This window comes from Staurois parvus, unplaced genomic scaffold, assembly GCF_062004578.1.
Source record: "Staurois parvus isolate SC_StPar_1 unplaced genomic scaffold, SC_StPar_1.0 ptg000198l, whole genome shotgun sequence".
In the NCBI taxonomy this organism is placed as follows: domain Eukaryota; kingdom Metazoa; phylum Chordata; class Amphibia; order Anura; family Ranidae; genus Staurois; species Staurois parvus.
In genome coordinates this window covers 3,594,925-3,619,947 of record NW_028317994.1, presented here as the reverse complement: position 1 = coordinate 3,619,947, position 25,023 = coordinate 3,594,925, and the positions used below count along the sequence as shown (strand labels likewise).

Below are 25,023 nucleotides of genomic sequence, written 5' to 3'. Positions count from 1 at the left end.
GGGGGTATAATGACGGTGACCTTTCTCCCCTAAATATTGTACTTGTTCCAAGTACTTCCGGTGGCAGTACTACCTTACTATTTACAACATTGAGTTGGGGGGTTTATATGGGGGTCTATGAAATCCTGCTTAGCTAAAGTGGTCCTGATGTGCTCAAAACTGCAAGGTGTCTTGAGATTACAGAACCTTGCAAAATATTGCTATGCTGCCCAATTGACACATTTTGCTCAATACCACACAATAGAAGAAGTCCCCTTATGAGTTTGGAAGCTGCTGACTGTAACCCCCTTGCCAACTACAACCTTTTTCGTATTAGTCCCAGAGAACGTAAATAGGTAACTAATCCCATCACACACACCATTATTTGTCACTATGGGACAGATTAAACATTTCATGCCGTCTACAGTCCCTTCACAATGTCCTTTTATCCCTTTTGTGACACCCATCATTCTACCCGGCCACCATAGCCCCAGTCTCATTTCATCATTGAAAGTCACTTAGTATTACCCAGCTGTGTCACCTGGTTGCTGCCACCTCCCTCTCTACCTTTTCCTCTCTCCAAGAATGATACAAATGACCAAATTCAAAGATTTTTCGCTAACTTCACATTAATAATTTTTTTCCTATATTAAGCGCTTGCCTATTGGGCACTTATACCCCCTTCCTGTCCAGGCCAATTTTCAGCTTTCAGCGCTGTCACAATTTGAATGACAATTGCACGGTCATGCAACACTGTACTCATAAGAAATTTTTTTCAATTTATTTAGACAGATAGAGCTTTATTTTGGTAGTATTTAATCACCTCTGGGTTTTTTATTTTTTGCTAAACAAACCAAAAACAACTGAAAAATTTGTTAAAATTTTTGTAAATAAGTGATTTTTCTTCTTCACTGATGTGCGCTAATGAGGCTGCAGTGATGGGTACTGATAGGCTGCATTGATGGGCACTGAAAGGCAGCACTCATATATGGCAGTGACAGGTGACACTGATAAGCGGCACTGACTGGCACTGGTAGGTGGCACTGACTGGCACTGTTTGGAGGCACTGATGGGCACTGATAGGTGGCACTGATGCGCACTGATAGGCAGCACTGACTGGCACTGATAGGTGGCATTGATTCGCACCACTGATAGGTGGCACTGACTAGCGTTGATAGGTGGCACTTGTCACAAACGTACGCAACAGAGACTGTCGCAGTCTGCCATTTTGTTAAGAATCTCCATTTTCTCCCCTCATTCTCCCTCCATCCTCACTCTGAGAGGCACAGTGACAGTGTATGTGTGTGTTAAAAAATGTCACAGGAGGGTCATAGGAGCTATAAAGGCCCCCCCAGGGAGGCGGGGCCTAGCTGTCCTAGAACCTGTGCCATTTCACACCTCGGAAGAGATAAGACAAGCTTTCCCAAGAGTTGAAAGAGATCCCGACCTAATGAACCTACTCAGCATAGGTGACAGAATCAGCTAACACTTCTCAAAATCCATGTTTCCCCTATGTCTCATATCTTGGAATATGGGAGACTTACATAAAAACCGGACAGATCGTCAGATGGATGATGAGCAGGCGCACAATTTGATGGGTCACTCACCTTGTCTCAGACACACAGGAAAGCAGAAAAATAGATCTCCTGAACCGTTCAGTGTACACTTTCATAATTCATATCTAATCAATCCCCAGACTTGTCTGCATAAAAATCTACCCGCAGGTGGAATGTCACTTGTGCAGATAGAAAGTTATAGGCCAAAATATGATTTATGGGAGATTTTTGCTCTAGTTGAGGCATCCAACCATATCTCCACGCCCTAAGCGGAGATTGGTTCTTGACTTCAGAGCCACCCCCTGCTGGGGACTACAAAATAGGCTGTCAGGCTTAAGAAAGGGAAGTTGAAGACATCTCCCATTTTTAACATCGATACCACCTGGGGAGACCCGTGCCCCTTCTGCTCAGAAAATTGATCTGCTTACATCCAAGGCTTAATGGCAAGTACCTTAACCCTTTAACCTCTCTCTGTTATCTCTTTGCTGTGCTGTTATTCTCTGTATGATTATATATATACTGTATATCTTAGTTACATCTTTTTTCTGTAAATATTTTTATTGCACCCGTTTGAACTTTTAGTAATAAATCTTTCTTTCTGAAAGTGTTGAACTGTTTCTATAGCTCTGTATTGCAATTTACGAATCCCTGCCGCTAAAGAGAACGCAACTGTTTGTTTAACCCTCTGTACAACTGGCCTGTGTTATGACCGTGTTATGCAGACGTCTATTTCAATCATTATAGTGTTTTAGCTGAGATCGCCGAGTTTCCTCTTTCTCTGACAAAAAGGAGATGGTGGCAGTGTGAAGGGTTAATTGCGTAATTAACCTGACCCAGTAACAATCGCACAGGCTGCCGGTACATCGATCTGTGGTCCATTAGATGGAAAATCGTTGTGCAGGGTGCAGCTGGGTGTGGCATTGTTACGCACGTGACATTGCGGTTTTAGATTGGCTAGTCCTTCGGTCACGAGTTCGGTGAGAAGGGCTGGGGTCGGACGCCGCGTTTGTCACATATTGGATGTCGCGATCCTGGGATCGTCGCATGTTGGTGGCAGCGATCTTGCAGTCGTGACAGCACTGACTGACACTGATAGGTGACACTGAAAGGCAGCTCAAATGGGCACTGATATGTGGCATTGATGTGCACTGGTAGGCACTGATATGTGGCATTGATGAGGCACTGATGGGCACTGGCAGGTGGCATTGATGAGCGCTGACAGCTGGCATTGATGGATACTGACAGGTGGCACTACTGGAGCTACACTGATCATCAGTGCTCTGATGATCAGTGTACATGTCCCCTCTGAGGAATGCCAGTTACTGGCTCTCCTCTCCTCACGAGCTGTCAGCATGACAGCTCATCAGGAGAGAAATGCTGATAACCAGCATTTCCCTATTTACATGCAATCAGCTGTGATTGGACACAGCTGATCACATGACCGAGCCAACGTCTTCGGCTCTTTCTGTTGATCGGTGATCCGCTGTGTCCGAGGGCCACAGTGCACCATCGATCGCAGCACTGCATGCTCCCAGAGCCGAACACGCGCGGTTAGAGTGGGAGGACATCATATGACGTCCTCCCACGAGAGAACCGTCTTGCGCCTGTCATTTCCTTGGTGGGCGGGAGGCGGTTAAAGGCTACTCTAACTTACAGTTGCAAACCCTATTTAAACATGTCTGCTTTTCTGATCCCAGAGCTCCTAATTTCTAAACTGTATCTCTATCTTTCTTCCCCTTCCACAACTGTGCTACCTCTATATGCCTCTCGTTAGGCCTCTGACCTTGATGTTCTGCTCGACCCAGAAGATTGGAATGCCATAAGGCAAACTACTAAATCTTCAGGGGTGAATGTATTGGCCCTAGAGACAAATTATAAAGTTCTCATTAGATAGTATTTAGTGCTCGCGAGAATTCATAAAATCCTACCTTCCTATTCTCCACAATGCTTTTGAGGTTGCACGGATAAAGGCACCCATTTGCAAATCAGGTGGTCTTACCATAATTGTGGCAGCCTTCAGGGTTGAGATATTTTGTACACTGTCTACGCTTCCTGCGATGTCCCTCACCCCTGACCCTACTTTAGCCCTTCTGAACAAATGCCCACCTGACCTATATGCATCACAACATAAAATGTTGTTATATGTCATCACTGCAGCAAAACAAGCTATTGCTAAGGAGTGGAAAACACCTAACCTCTGCTTTCTTGAGACAAAACACAGAATTACATGATTTATGATATGATTCACAGCACAATTGAGGCCACAATACTGGATCATATCCCCAAACACTTGAAAGCATGACAGCCATGGGTGGACCACTATTTACCATGAGATTTTGACCAATTCTTACTGGAAACTTGACTGCATATTCAGTTTTTTATCCATCAATGGCTCATGCCGGCTTGTTCCTTGACCATTGTACCAGAGTCCCCTGACTTTCTCCTCTTTTTCCTTTCTGCTCTCTTGCTTTTGCTTTCCTCCAATAATGTCATTGCCTTAAGTAGGCTAACTAGGCTGTTTTTTAATTTTTGTTAATGTGGAGCATTAAATATGATTGTCCCTGTATGCCATGGGGCCCTTACTTACTGTATATAAATCGAGTTATGGTTTATTTTTATGCTGCAATTTGTACCTACCATTATGTTGCCTTCACCCTTGTATTGTACTTCTAATTATGTTTGTTTTATATAAATACACTTAAAACATGACTGATCATTATAATTTTCTCTGTTCATTATTCTGAATAAAAATATTGAATAAAAAATTGTATATGCAGCTGTACAAAACCATAAGTCATAGGAGATAATTGGGCAGGAAGAGTTTGAGCCTCTTCTTAGTCGAGTGTCCAAATTTAAGATTTAGTTGTTGAGCTCAGTGACCAATAGGCACATTTTGTTACCGAAGGTCACCATTGTAAATATGTTAAAGGAAGCCTGGAGCACCTCTTGGCCAGTAGAAATGTAAATATTAAAAATATTTATATGTTTATATGTATCATTGTGTATGCTTATGTGTGTATGCGAATAATGGATTTAGAAAGCCTTTGACCAGAGGTCAAAAGAGGGCTGTTTTAACAGAAAGGCAGATGAAGAGACCTCATTTGGGAGTACATCTGTTTTGCTCCTGTGTGAGGTACTCTAGGTATAATGTTTGGGCACAGGGTCATTGTGAAATAATGGAAGAGGGAAAAGGTGCAGGGTAGGTGGAAAGGTCACTTTGTCACTCTGCCTGTTGGTATTGCACTACTGATTTTCTAATGGAGGGACTGTATACTGCTGATTACTGATTGTATGACATACCTACCGGCTAAACAATGCTCTCACATTGCCATGGCAAACTATCAATCTATCACTTTCCTGTTACATTGTTCTTTAAGCTGAAATCTTTATGTTACTAATTGTAAGGGTTAATATGCTGCTGACATAGGGTCTGCCATGCAACAGCTTCTCATGTAAAAGTTTTAAAAGTTTATCAATATTTAATTACTTTTCCTTGAAAACACATTTCTCAAAGCCCACCCCCAGAAATAAAGTTGCAGATAGAAATTAGCTGAAGTGTATGTGTCCCTAAATGTTAGGATGTATTAAAATCTGTGTTAGAAATGTCTGCTGCTTTAGTACAGAAAGCATACAATGTGTATTCTTGATATTTAATTTCATCTCTTAACACCATGATTAATCTTGCGGAGTCCTTGTTGAACCCTACTTTCTAGACTGTGACCAATTAGATCAGTTTGTTACTCTGCTAAAATATCTATGAAACATTTCAGTCTAGGCAAGCAGAGATTTTATAATTCAGTTTGTATTTTCTTTGCTTGCATTTTCTTTTCATGCACAGTGAAACACTAGATACTGTTACTTTTTTACCTGGTTTTACACTAGGGAACTAATTTAACGCAAAGTTGAAACTACCTCTGTTTCATCTGGGTTCCAACTGTATTTAATATTCTATTTCCCAATAACTGATGTGAATATGATTGAGCTTTACTATAAGGCATTAGTATGGGTCTGATGGTGTTGTATATAATGACATCTAAGCTTAAAGGTATACTCAGGCCAGACTTGAAGTGATATCACTGAAATACATATAGCGCATACAGGCCCCGTCCTGAGGCTTTTTTATTTTTACCATGGCACAACTTGATCTCAGGTACCAAGAAAAAGCTCTAGTTGCCTGGCATTTCTTGGAATTCCTAACTTTCCCATCCAAAATTTCTTTCAAATCTAATTAGAAATACCCCCAATCATTCAGAAAGAAAACAGCACTTCTGCTCCACCTCCTCCTAAGTACTGCTTTCTGGAAGCAGATCTGGAAAAAGTACACAAAGGTCAATATGATTGTAAGAATATGCATGTCTCATATATTTAGACAGTACTTGTTTAGCCAGGAGTTCAGCCTTAACCAGCACCTCTTTTATGACATGTTGTATCCTTTGTACCTAAGTTTGTTACAATGGGAAAACTGTAGACAGGTTGCACACAAATTGCCAAAGTATTATTTGAGTGAATTAAAATGAACCTGTAATACTCTCAGACATGCAATCATGTAAAGTAGAAGCCCCGTTTTTATCCAACCATTGAATCTCTAGCTATAGCCAAAACTTAAATGTATTTGTGGATAAAGTGGGGAAGGGTTATGACCGCTTTCAGATTTTCAATTGCTGTCTGTGTCCTGCTATGGAGATGTACTCTATCTCTTTATCCTGGTGATATATGTCATTGGGACAAAAAATAAGGGGAAAATCCAACATTTTATGGTTATTACTTGAACAGGAGGTCTTACAATGGAAACATATGTCCTGTTAAAGGCTCACTAAGTGGGAAATTATCTTCATTTTTCAGTTGTATCTCAAAGACAAGTAAAGGGGAATGTCTCCAATAGGAATCAATAAATAAAAGAAAACCTGATAGGGGTTTTAAGCCTTCCCTATCTAAAGCAAAACTTTAAAAAAAATACACGAAAAATGAACAAAGTGCAATCCTTTATAGTGTGTACTAAGCTGAATACAAAGCACCAAGTTTGGTTCTTCATTGATTTCATTTCTCTCTGCTGTTTGCATGAGTCACTGATAGAACTGTAAGCCCAAACCTCAGCCTCCCGGGAAACAGCCCATCCTTTTTCAGCATACAGCAGGTGACTCATACCCTTAGCTATGGTTTTTTTTTCTATGAGCCTGTGTAGAGGGGGTGTGTTCCTTCTCTACAATCAGCTCTCAGAATTCATGGAGCTCTGTGCTCTAGCTCTGCAGTGTGAGTGACATCAGAACCCTGTTCCCTGATTTCTGCTGCTGGGAGAAGTCGTGTAACTGTGTCTTTTGGAAGACTGTAGAGAAGAGAGGGCTGCAGATAATGAACTACAACTTATGTAGGGGAATTTGTTTAATCTCTGTGTATCACATGGGGCTATTAACTTCAGTAGGTGTATGTAAGGGATTACAACCACTTTAAATAGGTTCACTTTAACTCATTCTACCCTTTAATAAATGTGCAGTATGTATTTTTTGCTTTTTTTTGTCAATATGAGTTTTAGATAGACAGATGAACAATAATCGTGTTTTTCAATGTTTGTAGCTCACCTGTTGTATACAATTATTATCTGAGATGTGTAATAAAAAGACACATCAAAAATATGCAATTACATTTTATTGTGAAGCAGTATTCCCCACATTACCTTTACCTGAATGAAGCAGATGGGATTGGCAGTGGTATTTTCTTACCAAGTAAAAAAGCTTTCATGAGTCACAGTAAATAATTTTGTGTTAGTGTAACTTTAAAGCCTAACTCCTGCTAATGTGTTTTTTTTGTTTTTTTTAAGTTTTGGATAGAGTGGGGAAGAACTATATTTTCCTGTAGAGTGGGGAAGAACTATATTTCCTGTTGAGGAAAGGAGCCTGGAGCTCCTCTTGGTGAGTAGAAATGTAAATTTACAATATATTAATATTTTATATGTACAAATGTCTATTTGTGTAATACTACTAATAATAAAAGGGTTGTAAAGCCTTGACTTGAGTTTAAAACTGGGTCTGCTTAAGAGCATGACAACTTAGGAGGCCTAAGTACTCTGGGTGTAAAGTTTTGGCAAAATATATTGAGGTGATTTTCACTTACTTCCTGTATCTGTGAGGCTTGTACAATAAATGGAGTATGGATTGAGGTGTGTGTGTGTGTGCGGGGGCGGTATTGGTATTGTCAGGATAGTAAGGCTCAAACAGCAATAAACAATTGTTATAAGTTCTATCTCTTCACTACTACTAAAAATATGTTATTGCTTTTTTTGTCTGTGTCCATGCTAAAAATAGGTTATTGGTTATTTAGCTTTTCCTGAAGATAGGTGATTAATAGGTAATTTACTTTATATAATATAAAGGCACATAAACATACTGCCTGCTTCTGTGCTTTAAATCTATTACTTATTCGCCAGGTGTGGGAAATGATTTATCCAGGCAGGGAGAACGCTGGACTCTGCATATTGCTGGCAGGGTTATTGAAGCATATGAACAGGATACAGTTTCTGAGTTGGTTATGACAGAATCAGAATGCAGAACTTGAAAGCTGGCTCTCAGTTGTCTTCCTCAGGGATAAGAGCCAACTCTGAGACTATACTTTCCACCGCTAAGTTAAACGGTTAGGCTTGTAGTACATTTTGGGCTTGCAGTCTCATTTTCCCAGCAGCCAGTGTAGTCTCAGTGACAGCAGGACTTTCTATGACTGAATTAGTCAAGGAAATCAGACAGAAGAAATGCTGGCACAAGATGTGCATTGTGTGCTTTAGGCAGGAAACAAAAAAAGCTCTGGAGACCAAACCAAAGAGCTATCCCTTTAAAGTTCTAGCCAAGTGTATTCTCATTAGGTTCTTAGTTTTTTTTACCCCAGAGATGGAATTGGACAGTCAACTGAACTGTGGTTACTAATAGCAGGGTTAAATTGGTTACATTTTGCACACACTGTATATTGTATTTCATTGTTTTAACTCTGAATAAATGCATTCAAGATATTAATGCATAGCCATAAGAGACATGGTTAAGTCCTGTATGTTAAGGTATTAAAAAACATTAGCAAAACTGAAATACTAGAATGTAGTATTTTTCAACTAAAGGTCTTGCTCTTATCACATATCAAAACTGGACAGGGTCTTAATTCACAATTTATCATATTCTTAAGCTGTTAATACAGAAAATTAAAGTTTAAACTACTTTTTTATAATATAGTGAACACTGTGTTTCTTCGTATCGATTCATATGTGCTATAGTGACCTACAAACTGGTGGGAGAAAATATACCATGGGGGAGCAGATATCCACACACCCTTGGAAGACATTGCTTTGAAACCCAACCTTGGACTTTGGATCCCCCTTTATCATTCAATGCATTCCTTTTTCAGGGTCTTTGGTCCACTTCAGTGATGTCACAGGTCCCTTTTCCTTCCAGCAGTGGCATGATTATGAATGCTATAGCCAATGGCTTGGCCACCTCACTGGATGCACAGGAAATGTGTTACTTGAGACTGGGCATCTTTCAACCCAGAAGAGGCTCAACGCTGGATCACGATCAGAGGAGTCGATTGGTTGAATGATGCTGGATGTCACTCAGTCTGGAAGAAGACCAGCACTAAATCAGCCATCCAGTGACTGCTGAGGACAGCAGGGGGGTTATTGTCTCAAAATCCTGGATGTTGTGATGATGCAGTTACTTCAGTACTTCCATGTTCTTGAATGGAAACAATTTTGCAGGTTAGGAGTTCTGAATTTGCTCTTATTTGCTGAATCTGCATACTTGTTTTGGGTCAATGACTCCAAAGCTGTTGAAGCCAGAGACATACAGCCAAATTGAATTTTTGGCAATAAAAGACTGCATATTTATCTCAATACAAGTTTACATTAGGTTGGTATCTGAGGCTAGAGTCATGTATTGAAGAAACGTCACACAACCCCAATTGTTTTAACAATGTTGATTCTGCCTTTTAAGAACTAAATGATTGGAGGAGTCTATCTAGGTTGGCACTTCTCCCGAAATTCCTACTAGTTACAAATGAAGAGGTTTTCACTTTTTTTAATGTAGGACACATAATGTGGGACATCCCTAATTATATATGTTATTAATATATTAATATATTTTATTAAACTGTATTGTATGTTCAACTAAAACTTCTCCCTTTAGAAAAACTACTAGACTATGTGCAGAGTGTTTGTTCCTAGCATTCATGAGTATAAGAGCTTAATGCTTACAATATCTAACATAGAATTTTGCTTACTAAATTACATTATTATCTTGCTGCATGTCCAACCAAATTGTTTTTTAAATTATATATAGAATGGAAAATGTAGAACCCCTGTCAGGTTCTAAGTACCATCTGGTGGTTTGTTGTAGTTATTTTTCTTTTTGCTTTGTAATATAGGGGATGCTAGAACCACTGCCAGCATATTCTTGCTGTCTCTATCAAATGATTTGAGGTCCCCCAAGGAGAAAAATTTTTTTATGAACTGGCAAGGTTTACCTTTTGAAACATGCACTCAAGTTGAAATAGTTGTAATTAATGTAAACCCATTAATGAATATGTCATACATTGTTTAAAATATTAGTGTAATTTTCAATATTTTTATATATACGGCTTTTAATAAGGTAGTACCTGGCGATCTTCCCATGAAAGTCTTTGTTTAGTATTTTCTAGTTATAGGGTGACAAAGCTCTGTCCTTGTCTCCCAAGTGTGCTCCTACATTGTCATCTGGTCACATGAGCTTCCCATGAAGACTACAAGTGGCCATTATAAAGCGCATTATGCAGGCATGGTCCACTACTATTGCCATATAAAAAAACACCTTGAGAAATGATATGCAGCCATTGCTGGAGTGCATGCATGTAGCCTTTAGTGGTCAAAAAGACTCCCAGATATCAGCAATGTTGAGATACAGTAAAGGCTAAAAAAAGTCATTAATGTTGTGTTTGCAAATACTTTAAGTAATGTGCAGTCTATAGAGAACAGGTGCCCAGAGGGAAAAGGTAGCCAAAAATCTATCTCTATACAGTATATGCAGTAAGAATTTGAATCAAAACATTTAATATAAACATTATGATACATTTTACCATGGGGAGGTTCTACTCAAACTTCAAATTACTGACTTTAACAAATAAATACATTAACCAGAGCCATTCCATTAAAACATTATGCTACGCCCTAATAGACATGCTTCTGTCTGTGCTGTTATTGTTACAGATTATATGTTGTGTACAAATCTGAACATTTGTAAAATAATTGGTCTAATAGAATAGCAATCAACTGCAGCTATTTGGTGGCTGGAGTTATTTGCCTTTCAAATGTAGATACAAAATTGCTTACGGGAGAGCTGCCATTCTACTTTAAATGCACATGGTGCTGGAAAACTTAGCTCTATCTGTATTTTATAAGCTCATTTAATGGACACTAGACAACTGTATGATTTCAGTTTATACTTTTCAGAAATAAGCTTTGTGCATACCCACCTAACTTTAGGTAAGTTTAGTCCATAGCTTAAATGGACTCTTGAATGACATGCTGTCATGTAAAAATTATTTAAAACATATCTATGTTAAACAAAAATACACCTCATGTGAAACCCGCACTTTGGGTTCTATTTATAAAAAAATTGCTTTGAGAATATCTCTACATTCGTGCAAGCGTACAAAATAATATTTGCACTGCATGAAATATGTGTGTAATAGTTTCTTTGTTGCCTAAGAGAAAAATAGTCCAATACCATTTGGCGATAAGAGTTACCATTCACCAATAGCCTAACACTGTGGGATAAGAACATTCAACTAGCAGGGGAAATACAATGAGATAGACTTCTGCACTGTGTACAAGCTTTAGAGAATCTTGTGCTAAGGGCTGAACGAATGGGTGTTCAGCTGAACAAGCCTGCAACTGCAGTGTGAAGAGGAGCAAGTACCAGTGGTATTATTACCACTGCTAAATGTGACAGCTTCAGTCTGATTATTTGGAACCTTGCACCCACTGACAACCAATGGTACAATTAGATGTAAAGTAAGATGAAGATTCTTGACTGAAGGATGACTATAAAGCAGGTATAGTGTAAAAAGAGAAAGGATGGGCCCTTCCCCCAAATTCCATCGCAGACCCTTCAAGCCTATAGAATTTGAATCCCAGTACTTAATAACATTATATAAGCACACGGCTGTGTGACCAGGAAAGCGTACACCCCCTTGAACCAAACCAGGCACCATGCACTCAAAATGGGGGTACCTTTCCAGGTGGAACACCCTGGAAAAGCAGCTTCGGGTTGATTTACTAAAGGCACTTGCAGTGCACAATATATTTGCCTTTAGTAAATCAACCTCCTTGTCTCCATGCTGATATTTTATGCATCAATCTGCAGCACATGTAATTGCCCATTACAGACCCATCCATTGTCAGTTAGAAATCCACAGCGGCACTTAAGTGAAGGTAAAACCATAAGATGGAGGCAGTCTGGATTTTCCAGTCTTTATTGAGGTGGAGAACACTTGGCTGGATCCCTCTAAGACAGTAGGTAACACACTACCATTGTCTGTATGCTCAATCTAGCTCTCCAAAGGTTTTCCTGTGTACTTGGGGGGACTAAACCAAATTTAGTGCAAAATGATGTAGCTTTGCAAAGACCATTATAGCATTACAGTCTAACAAAACATTCCCTGGTTTTAGTTTGAAAAAAGGATTTATTTAGAGCATGTAAGGTAATTTATAACCTGTTATGAAGATATTATTAGCATTGCAAGTGTGTATTGTTCTTTATGACAAAATTGGTATGATTCCAATGCTTCCTTTCATCTTTTAACTATTTGCAGTTTAAAAATATTCATATATGTGATTTCATACATCTGGGACAAGGGAAGAAGGGAAGTCTCACCGCTGGGACACAGAGAGAAAAACAAATACTGACAGGGCTCTTTGCAACCCCTTCAAAACTATGGCTTTTATACATTCCTTTCAAAGCTTTGACTTATATACATTTTGACTGGAAATCTGGACCTCCTCAATTTTTTTATTTTTATCCATTATCCAATGTTTTTTTTGAAAAAAGGATCTCAATGTACAGAGCATATTTAGATATAAATAAAAAGAAACAGCAGTGAGCGCTAATCCTGAAAGCGGCTAGGCACTCTAAGCAACCAATACACTTAAAAGCAATAACATAAAAATAGTGCAGCGCTGAAAATAATGACAAAATGACAAAAAGGTAGTCCACTAAAAGTCTATGACATATAAACGTATCCAGTGTCTGATGTGGATTCAGAATAGGTGATCCGTGTGGAAATGGCTGGAAAACGCACTCACCAGAAGTAAGACACATAAACGCAGTGTGTATATAAAACTCAAGGATCTTCAATCCAGAGGGAAGTAAAGCTGATCCGGTTACAGGAATGGTGAATCCCTCCTCCGCAGATGCAGCAACCGATCTTCCTTAACACGATTAGATGTGGAATTCCAAGACCAAGGTTCTGCAAGCAAAAGCTCCTCAAGGGAGTTTTAGGGAAGGACACCCATAGTGAAGTAGGTAATAAAAGGCAGCTTTATTCACAATAATGATATCCAATTCAAAGTAGGCAGGTATCATACAGATGTGTCAGCAAGACAACTAACCCTGATACTTTGAATAGTGGCCGCCGGGCCTCCACGTGGCACCGGCGGCTTAGCGTCTCGACGTCCAGGCTCCTCCTTACGCGTTACGTGCGCACGCACATCTTCAGAGGTATGGAACCAGAGGTATGGAACCATACCTCTGAAGATGTGCGTGCGCACGTAACGCGTAAGGAGGAGCCTGGACGTCGAGACGCTAAGCCGCCGGTGCCACGTGGAGGCCCGGCGGCCACTATTCAAAGTATCAGGGTTAGTTGTCTTGCTGACACATCTGTATGATACCTGCCTACTTTGAATTGGATATCATTATTGTGAATAAAGCTGCCTTTTATTACCTACTTCACTATGGGTGTCCTTCCCTAAAACTCCCTTGAGGAGCTTTTGCTTGCAGAACCTTGGTCTTGGAATTCCACATCTAATCGTGTTAAGGAAGATCGGTTGCTGCATCTGCGGAGGAGGGATTCACCATTCCTGTAACCGGATCAGCTTTACTTCCCTCTGGATTGAAGATCCTTGAGTTTTATATACACACTGCGTTTATGTGTCTTACTTCTGGTGAGTGCGTTTTCCAGCCATTTCCACACGGATCACCTATTCTGAATCCACATCAGACACTGGATACGTTTATATGTCATAGACTTTTAGTGGACTACCTTTTTGTCATTTTGTCATTATTTTCAGCGCTGCACTATTTTTATGTTATATTTAGATATAAATCCGTGGATATACAGTAGTGAGAGGTATCATATGATGTATATATCATGGATAGTACACAAGGTAAGGTTTAGGTTTTGTTGCTACGTGTACAAAATGGAAATAGAGCAACATACAAAAGCACTCGGTAGACTTTTGGAGTGGGCTTCTTATCAACCAGACTGTACGTTAACAAAAATTAACCATCAGGGAACACTTTTTCAGATTGGGGTGGCTCAATTTTTTTTAAAGAATAAAGTTTATTAAACATATTCTGAGGGTTCGCAGAGCAAGCACAAGTGAATTAAGAAAAAAAATCATCAATAATTGCATCTGGTCTATGAAAGAAGAAAGTCTTTGTTACCCACATCCGCAACATATCATAAGCACCAGTATTAGACAAGCAGTAACATTTTAGGGTACCTAACATGAGCGCTTTGTGTAAATCTTTTCTGTTACACCTCAAAGCCTGGGAGGACAGAAAGCAGGACCATTTCTGATGGTTCCAGGTAGGTTCTTTCCATGATGTGGGAGTACAGTTGAAAAATAATCTCTCAAATTGGCTTAATCCAAGGAGAGGACCACCATATGCGGAGCATTGTGTCTGTGTCACCTCCACAGCACCAGTATTGGTCAGGGAGTGATGGCAATATTCTGTGCAGTTCAGCAGGACATCTATATAACACAGACAAAATTTTGTAGTTTCTTTCTTGTACTTGACTAAATAGGCTTAATTTGAATGTTAAAAAAAACTATTTTGCCAAATCCTTGGCAGTGAGTAAGTGGCCCAGTATTCTTTCCTAGTCTCTGATAAAGTATAGGTAATGGGCGCTTGAGTGTTAAAGTAGTATATTGTAAATTACAGATATCTCATGGAGGCAGTCAGTTTGTTAAAGGCAGAGGGCTTCAAAGGGTATGTCAAATTCTAAGGGTTCATGTTGGTCAATGATATAAACCCTAGTATATTAAAAGCCTATTTTATGGGAAAGGGTGCCTTAGATTATCACTGTAGGAAACTCAGTGAATGGAAGTCTGGAGGGGAATGTAGGGTTGCCCCTAATCAGTGTTAGCAGGCCTAGTACCGAGGATAAGTTCAATTTCCACACCACAGAATCCCACACCTTCCATAATGAGTTTATCAGAGGTAAAACTGACTGCTCAGGTGGGTGGTGAGTTCCCAAACTAGGGCAAAGAGGTTAGGGAGATGTTAGCTAAATGTTGTTCAATGGAAAGCCAACTTTTTGAATAATGATGGAAAAAACAATCTAGTATACAAGTTACAACCGCCACCTTATGGTAGTGTTTCAGGTGTGGGAGGCCCACTACAACGTTCAATTTAAGTTTAACTAGAATGTCATAGCATGTATCAGCCAAAGACCAAGGCCATAGGTAGAGTAGTAAGGCAGCATGCAAAGAGTGATAGCAGGAATGTGACAGAGTGAGGGAGAGTGTCTGGTATTATTATAAGAAGCAGAGAAGGATGTTCATTATGTGTATTATGACATTCTGCCAAGCCAAGAGTGTTTCCCTGAGGACCAGCTTCAGAGTCTGCTGTTAGTGGAGTTTAATAAGGGTAAATAATTGAGCTCATAGATTTTATCTTCAGTTGGGAGAATCCCAAGATATTTAAGCCAAATAGTATTCAATGGAAATGAGGCCGATACAAATTCCTTTTCACTTTGGGGGAAAATTGATGTTTAGACATTGCAGCTGTCATTTATTTTACTGTAAAGGCTGAATTGGTCTAATTTATGGAAGATGCAAAGGAAATGCAATTCTAGAATTGGAGAAATATAGGAGGAGATCATTTTCAAAAAGGCTTAATTTATGAGAGAGATTTTCCAGACAGTATGGCAGTTTACCCTAATTCTGGCTGTTGAAGCGGTATACAGAGCCATGTATTTATGTATAAATCCCACAGGAAGGGCCACTTGCTCCAGATTGGCCACAAGATGGTCAGAAGCCTTTTCTGCATCCAATGATAATAGACACAGTGGAATTTAAAGTTCATGAGCATATTTTTTTTTCACTTGGTTTTATCAAGAATTTTCAATTTTATATAACATAGAAACAGCAAGGGTAGGGGTGAGGTGAGAACATTAGTGGGAATTAATAATTTGCCTAGAAATTGTTGGCTTTGGTAAGGTGGCAGTGACTAAGACAGGGTGCAGATTCTTGAGTCATAAACCACACTGCACATTGTTTGTGAAACTTTGGGATCATTAAGTGTGCTTTGACAAACATGAATTCCATTAAATATTGGTCTTTAAGGAGGGATATCACCATTTGAATGTTTGGGGAGGATTCCTTTTAATTGCAAGCTATGAACAATCTAGTAGCTATTAATATATGTGTAACACGGGTGTGTGTTGGAAGAGGCCACTCATTCAATCCTACCCCTAATAGGGCCATATGTGAACTTAACTTAACAGTACTACCTGTCGTAGCGCAAAGGAGTTGACATACATCAGTCCACAGCTGCCCTAGTATTGGGCAAGACCACCAAATGTGGATCATGGACCCATCCATATCACAGTTTCTCCAGCATTTGGATGAAGTGGAAGGAAAGATCCTAGCCAACCTGGTAGGGGTATAATACCATTGGCAGAAGATCTTCATAGTTGATTCCTAATTAGATATATTTCTAGAGAAAGAGTGAAGATTGTGCAGGGTCAGATGCCAAGACATTGGTGATATACGCACGTTCAGTGCCTGCTCTCAAAATTGCATAGTGTTAGATTTAGCCAGAGTAGACAAAGTGTTAAGAAGCTTGTAGATGAGGGAAAGGCCTTTCACATCTGGTTTCTGAGAGGTGAATGATATTGTTGGTGAATTGATTAGATGACCATGTAATTGGTGAGAGAATGTGCCGGATATGGAGGTAGAGGTAGAAGTCCTGTTTCAGTATGTTAAAGGTGGTGGACAAGCGATGGAAGGTGTGGAATCCCTGAGGTGTACATAATTGGTTGAGGGTGTGGACACCCTTAGCGGTCCAATGATGCAGAGGTAAATTCGGAGATAAAAGAGCTAGTGAAGTCAGCGGGAAGTGATTTGGTTTGATCAAGGATAGTGGCTTTGTAATATGCTTTGAGATCCAGTGCTCCCATCCCTCCTGTTCTGGTTGTAATGTGCTTTGAGATCCAGTGCTCCCATCCCTCCTGTTCTGGTAGGGAGGTATAAGATTGAATGGTGTAAGCAAGGTTGTTTGTGCTCCCAAATAAAAGAGTTCAGGATTTTTTGCAATTAATTGATATGATAGGGGAGCATGGGAACTGGGAGAGTCCTGAAGAAGTACAAGGTATGATGCAGGAGAAACATTTTGGTTAATGCGATCTGTCCTGCCCAGGAAGTTTTGGTCCCTTTTAGGTTAGAGATTATTTGTTGACATTTAGTGATCAGGAGCTCCAAGTTGATGTGTAAGAGAGTGAAGGAGGGGTAGTTAATTGTATCCTTAGGTATGGAAACATTGAATTGGGTGCCCATGAGAAATATGCTTTTTGTGAAATCTCGGTTTTAGTTGAGAGAGTGAGATGAATGCCAATCATTGCTGATTTAGAGTGATTAATTTTGTATAGCAAAACCCGTCCAAAGTCTTCTAATATCTGGAGTAGAGTAAATATAGATTGAGAAGGATTGAGGGAGGGAGGGAGACAATAATGTCGTCTGCATAAAGACCTATTTTATGGGAAATCGTCCCTACCTCGATACCGGTGATTAGCGGGTTGGTGCGGATAGTGGCGGATAGTGGTTCAATTACCATGGCAAAAATAAGTAGGGATAACGGACATCCTTGCCATGTGCCATTTGTGATAGTAAATGAGTCTGAGAGATAGCCCCCTGTCCAAATTCTGGCCGTGAGTAGAGAGTAGAGGCCTAGTATGGCCCGGAGAAATGTACCTGTCAGCCCAAATTTGACAAGAACTTTCTCCAAGTAATTCCAATGCACTCTATCAAATGCCTTCTCCGCATCTAAAGATATGAACAGAGAAGGCATCCAATTATGTTCAGCCCACTGAAAAAGGTCTATAAAGCTTCATGTGCCGTCAAAGGCCTGTCGGTTAGAAATGAACCCGACCTGATTGGGATGTATTAAAAGAGGGATGTAAGTTGCCAAACGGGAGGCTAAGAGCTTGGCATAGAGTTTCAAGTCAGTGTTGAGTAATGAGGTCAGTAGTCGGCCAGATCATGAAAATCTTTGCCTGGTTTAACGATGGTAACTAATAGGGCCTCTAGAGACTTCTTAGGGATCTAACCTGTTGCCATGAATATATTTAAGGAGGCACACAGATGAGGAACTAGTAAGTCTGCAAAAACGTTGTAATATTCGTTACAAAACCCATCAGGCCCCAGGCTTTTATGTAAGGGGAGGGATTTAATGGCTGCCATGAGTTCTTGTTCTGTGAAAGGTTTAGCTACTTGGCCGAGTTGGGTAGGAGTTAGAAAAGGGAGTTGAATTGTGGATAAGAAAGTATGGATGGCTGTATCCGAAGGGGACAACGTCGTGGAGGAAGTGGCAATGTTATAAAGTTTAGCGTAGAAGTCTTTTGGCAATGCCAACTGGATTGGTGTATCTAGTGCCCTGCAAGTTTTCTAAATATGGAATTTTAGACTGAGTTACTCTACATTTATACTGGTTAGCAAAAACCTTGCCAGGTCTATTGCCTTGGGAGTACCAAGAGAGGCGAAGATGCTTAATGTAAAATTACATTTTTTATAGAGGTGGGAGCTAAGATCGAGACAAAGCTGGTGGAGTCCATTGGTAGTTTGAAGGGTAGGAGAGATTTTGTTGTGGCATTTCAGTGCCCTAATGCAATCGAGATATTGGGAGGTAGTTTCAGTGCGTCTTATTTTCTCCTGGGCACCAATTTTAAGAAACAATCCTTTGAGCACTCCACACTGTAGTAGGATTTGTTACAGAATCTACATTAATGGAGAAATAGGATTCTATTTCAGCCCTGATCTGTGGGTTGTGTAATTTGTGGGTCAGGAGAGAAGGATTGAGTCTCCATACTGAGTGAGGTTTGGATACAGGACCTGTATTGAGTGTTATGGTCACTGGAGCGTGGTCAGACCAGGTGATGAGCCCAATAGAGGCAGACTTGCTATAAAAGGGATTTGGATGTGAGGAACATATCAAGCCTGGAATAGGACCCCTGAGTAGAGGAAAAAAATATCATAAAGGTCTTCTGTAGCCATAATTGAGGATAGGACAGAAGAGGGACTTCAATGAGATCCGGTATCTCATTGAAGTCCCTGCAAAAAATAATATGTTCTCTTGGTTAGGTGGATAGTTTGTTTAGTATGCTTTTAAGGAAAGGTTTCTGACCCATGTTGGGAAAGTAAAGGTTTACTATAATCAGCGGCGAGTTGTTAAATTTTGCTGCAATTATAAGAAATCTGCCCGAGGGATCCTGTTCAAGATGTTCTGATTAAAAATTTACTGAGGAAAGGATGGCTATCATAACCCCTCTTGTTTTCTTATCCGAATGGGCATAAAAACAGTGGGGATATAGTTTGTGGGAGCAGGCTGGCGCTTTATTTTTAGCAAAATGGATTTCTTGGACACATAGAATGTCTGCATTTTGGGATAGAGCTTCTTTCCATAATAGAGAATGCTTGTAGGGGTGGTTAAGGCCCTTGGCGTTGATGGTAGTGATGGTGAGGGACATTTCAGGAAGGGAGGGCAGGGGTTTTCCTGAGTACGGAACAGGAATCGAGCAATTCACTTTCAATTATACAAAATCAGGCTGTTAACAGGCTGTGAAGGGGAGATAGCTGTGAAGGAGTGCCATTATAAGTATAGAAGTTCCTGAGCTCATGGTGTTGTTGTATCTTGGTGTGAGTTAAGTACTCTTGATCTAAATTCAGGAACTTTTGGAGACCGCTTGGGTAGAGGGGTTTTCGGTGGAACTTGAGATGTGAGGTCCCAATTATGTAGCTGTTTCATTCTGTCAGGAATGGAATTAGCTGGTTCTGATAATTGCTTAATAACTTTGGTGGGAAAACCCAGCTATATGTGAGGTGCTTTTCTTGCAGGATAGAGGTAACCGGGGCAAATGATCTTCTAGCACGAGCTGTAGCAGCTGAGATATCTGTAAAAATAGAGACTGCGGCATAGGGCGCTGGAAAGGTGTTAGTAGATCTAGTCGTTTTAAGCAGTCTTTCCTTTATGTGGAAACAATGTATCCTAGCCAGGACATCCCTCAGAACACCATCTGGCAGGTGTTTCGTTTTTTTAATTCTATGCGCATGATCAATCGTGAGATCTTGTGTTGAAAGATTGGGAATAAGTGCGCAGATATGGTATAAAATCAGTAGGTTTAACGGATTCAGGTACACCTCTGAATTTTAAATTGTTCCGCCTAGAGCGGTCTTCAAGGTCCGCAAGCGTAAGTTGAATTTGATGAATAATGGCGACTTGGTCATCTTGGGTATCAAAAACTGCATTGTGTTGATGGGCTATTTCAGACATCTGATGTTCTATTGTATCAGTGCGCTCTTATATAAATTGCATTTTATGGTGTATCTGCTGAAGAGAAACTCTTAAATCTTTCTCCATATCCGCTTGTAGCATGAGGAGCATAGATTTCAGGGTATTTTCAGATGCAGGGTTATCTGATATAGGAAAGGCCGCTAAAGATGTGGATGCATCTTCAGCTATATCAGAGGGCAGTGTGCCTACCCCATATTGCTTTTTGTATGCAGGGGATTTAGCTGTGGAGCAAGCAGGTGATGCTGCAGCTCTCTTACCTCTGTCCTGGGTATGTTGAGCCTGATCAGGGTCCCCCAGTACAGTGTCCTTTTCCATATCACTGAGAGCAGCCATCTCCTGCTCTGTTTGTGTGGCCGACAGTGTGTCGGAGGATCGGATCTCCCTGCTAGCGCCATCTTGGATGGATCGTTGAGGCGGCTTCATAAAGTCCTGCAGCTTCCTGGGTCTGTGGAGCTGCGGTTTCTTCCTGGACATGTCCAAGAGGGTCTCCAGAGTCAGTACCTCCAGTTTGGAGGCAATTGAAGTGGGCACTGGTGCTCTAAAGTTGCCATTGTGCCACAGCTGGAGAGGAGCAGGGAAGCTAGGCAGCCTTCATGGGCTGCAGCCAGGTTCATGAGCATAATTTATTGGAACGATGGTCTTTATTATATTATCTTGGGCCTCACATTGGGAGACAAAGCCCATTTGGTCTAGGTTCATCAAGGGCAGGATTACAGATTGTAAGTGAGTGGTCAGAAGTATGTCATACATTTCTAAATTAAACACATTTTAAAAAGTATGCCCACTGAGTGGTATATTTATGTTACTTTGGTATTAGGGTAATATGAGCTCCCTGTGCTTGTTGGTTAACCACTTGCCTACTGGGCACTTTCACCCCTTTCCTGCCCAGGCCAATTTTCAGCTTTCAGCACTGTCACACTTTGAATGACAATTGCTAGGGCATGCAACACAGTACCCAAACCATCTTTTTGAGATAGATAGGACTTTTTTGGTGGTATTTAATCACCACTGGGGTTTTTATTTTTCACTAAACAAACTCAAAAAGACAACATTTAGAAAAAAGTTTTTCTAAGTATCTGTTATAAAATGTTGTAAATAAATAATTTTTCTCCTTCACTGATGTGTTCTGCTGAGGCTGCACTGATCAGCAGCACCGATGAGCACTGATAGGTGGCACTGATAGACAGCACTGATATGCGGCACTGATGGGTACTGACAGGCATGATTGATGGGCACTGAAAGGCGGCACTGATGGGCACTGATAGGTGTCACTGACTGGCACTGATAGGCGGCACTGATTGGCACTTATAGGTTGCATTGATGGGCACTGATAGGTGGCACTGACTGGCATTGATATTTGGCAATGATTGGCAGCACTGATTGACACTGATAGGCAGCACTGATTGGCACTGATAGGTGGCATTGATTTGCACTGATAGGGGGCAGTGATGGGTACTGATAGGCGGCAATGATGGGCACTGATAGGCAACACTGCCTAGCACTGATTGGTACTGATAGACTGCACTGATAAGAAGGCACTTAAAGGCAGCACTGATAGGCATTGACAGGCATCCCTAATAGGAACTGAAGAGCAGCTTCGATGGGCACTGATATGTTGCATTTTTTTTACATACTGTCACCCTAGCAGTACAGTGTCACCGTAGTGACACTGTACTACTTGTGGGGGGTGATGAAGATTTTTTTTTTTTACACTGATTACTTTTACACCCATAAAGGCTGTAAAAGCAATCATTTCTCCTTCTCTATGGCTGCATTCTTGCAGCCATTGACAGCTACTGTGTGAGCTGTGATTGGTCACAGCTTGTCACATGGTACAAGGCTTTTGTGAATAGCCTTGTACCATGTGACCTTTGTGATCATTCACAGATTTCACACGTAGTAAGCAATGATGTCAGAAGTGACATCTTGCTTACTACTCTGCCAGTGATCACTGATTGACTAATCAGTGATCACATGATCGGGACCTCTCACAGAGGTCCCGTACGATGATTGGTGTTCCACTGTGTCCGGAGGACACAGCGGGCACCGGATCGCGGTGCTGCGCGCTCCCAGGGAGCGCCCACAAGCAGGAGGCAGGGAGGCCATTTATAAACGGCTGGACGGGAGGTGGTCAACCACCCCTTCTCTGGGAAAAAACTGATAAACCCAAAAGACATTGCCAATGCCTTTCAAGACTACTATAATAGCCTATATATTATAAAAGGAGATAACAGAACCCCACAACCTACTCCTGAATTAAATAAGGGCTTTCTAGTTTATATATCTCTGCCTTAACACAAGAATTGGAGTCTTTAAATTAACCCTTTATCAAACCAGAGCTGTTGAAAACCATCTCCATGCCCCCCCTTAACAAGTTGCCGTGCTCAGATGACTTTTCTTCAGAATATTATCGCACTTACCACTCTATCTTATGCCCCATATGATTTGGGTTTATAATGCAGCCATATCCAAAGCTTAATTTCCACTGGAGATGTTGTCAGCCCCAATTGTATCTGTATGTCAGAGACTCAGAGGGAGGAGTTGATACTGATTGCTACCCCCTAAGGCCAGTTTCATATTGGTACATTATTGTTGTGCTTTTCCAGGGAAACAAAAGCACATGAAAACTATTTCTTTTTAAATAAAAAAAAATGCAGCACACTGCAGGTGTAAGCGTATTTTCAGTTGTTTTATGAAGTAAAACTGTTTACAGACTGAGCTCACCACAACATTTTGAGGGCATTTCAGGTAAATAAATATACACTTATGTTTATCTCTTGACATATTCACTGTCATATTCTGAGGACTTTTGCAGCTAAATAAATTCACTTTTATGTTAAATTCTTGATTCAAAAATGGCTAATGTGGGTTCTGGCTGGCTGGTTTGTGTTGGTCCCAGTCAATCCTAGTGGCCTAGTAAAGACTGTGCGCACACTCGCTACAATATTTTTTTAAGCAAAATATATACACTCTGAAGTTGATCTCTTGATTAAAATCTTGCTTATGGGGTCCTGCTCAAAATAGGGCTTAGTATAAAATCAAGATAAATGCTGAAGGCACTTCATTACTTTGGGAGTTTCTTTTCAGCAAAATATAATTAAATGTTGAGTTCCTTAATTTGGCTGGTGTGGACCCTGTTTCAATAATTGCCTAATACAGATAATTAAATGTTGTGCGTGTAGGCATTACATTATTTGGGGGGCATTTTTCAGTGAAATAACTACAAACTAATATTGAATTCTTGATTTTCAGCTGGCTAATGTGAATGTTTAAATTTGGGCCTAGTTCAAGTGATAAATGTTATGCACAAAAGCACTATATTATTTTTGCGTTTTTTTCTGCAAAATAATTAAATTCTAATTCTGATTTCTTAACATTAAAATGGTTGGTTTGGGTCCTGTTCAAAACGGGGTCTAGTGAAAATTAATATATACTATGCACAAAGGCACTACAATATATATATATTTTTATTTTCAGATAAATAATTACACTCTGATGATTATTTTTTGATTAAAAACTGCATGACGTGTGTCTGGTTGGCAAAGCAGCATAGTCAAAGTGTTTAAATACTGTACAAGTACTCACTATAATGAAACAATTAAACTCAAATGTTCATTTCTTTATTTTGGAATAGCTGGTGTTGGTTATGTTCAAAATAAGGACTAGTACAAATAATTAAATGTTAAGTGACTGTTTACCACATTATTTTTGAAATTTCAGTGAAATAATTGTACCCCATGTTTATTTCTTGATTTTAAAATATCTGGGGTGGATCCTGTCAAAAATGGGGCCTAGTGCAAGTGATTTAATACTGAGCATGCAGGCACTGAAATATTTTGGGGGCTTTTTTTGTAAAACAATTATATTCTAATGTTGATTTCTTGATTTTTGTATTCAAGTATTTTACTGAATTCAGAATTCATCAGTTGTACCAACATACAGTGATAATTGTAAAACATTAAGACTTAGGCATGGCAATATTTTTACAAGTTTCTCTAAACAATTAGTAATTTGTTGTGGAAATATTGGTAAAATATAGCAGTAGCCAATGCTCCATTGAGTAAGGACTACTCAAAGTTTCGTTGGAAAGCATGTTACTGTTGGTATTAAAAATGAACTTCAATTAGTTGGGTAGAGATAGTAGGTGGAGGCGTGGAGAGTGGGGTATGAGGAGTACCACAGGAAATGAGTGACTTAGCAGCACTGAGTAAATGTATCCACATAATGTGGCAACACAGAGGTCATTAGTGTACATAGTTGTATGTTAGTACAGAAAGGGGGAAAAAAGAGGTGTTGGCAAATGGAGAGTGAGAAAGAATGGGAAAGTAAGGGTGCAATGGAAGAGAGAGATGGAACAAAGGAGAGGAGGAGAGAGAAGAGGAGGGGGCCCCTGGGGGATCTGATGAAGTTGAGAGCCCAAGGCTGGGTCATAGGAAGGCATGTGCTATGAAGGTATCAGGGTAGTAATAGTGTTTCATCTAAGTTGGAAGTTAAATAGTGTGTTATCCAAGGCATCCAAAGCCTTTCGTATTTACTCACTTTATCCAACAGAGTGGCTTCAATTTTTAGGGAAACTTCTCTCTTATGAATGTGATCCATTGTAAATGTTTTATTTACAGCCTTGCCATCCCTGCCCAATGTCCTTTCTTGACCAGGACAGAGATAGCCTTACAATGAGAGAAAAATTACAA

At 40.2% G+C, this 25,023-nt stretch overlaps 1 protein-coding gene across 10 annotated transcripts in view; it reads left to right on the top strand.

The window, feature by feature from the left end:
• Positions 1-25,023, top strand: part of LINGO2 (leucine rich repeat and Ig domain containing 2) — a 2,046,252-nt gene that overhangs the window by 1,101,217 nt on the left and 920,012 nt on the right. For 8 of the 10 annotated variants that reach the window (XM_089678065.1, XM_089678070.1, XM_089678068.1 and 5 more), the window contains one exon: positions 7,351-7,441. The exons of the other annotated variants lie outside the window; for them this stretch is intronic. The gene's annotated coding sequence lies outside the window, so the exon portion shown is untranslated. The remainder of the gene's footprint in view (positions 1-7,350; positions 7,442-25,023) is intronic. 10 annotated transcript variants of the gene reach the window in all.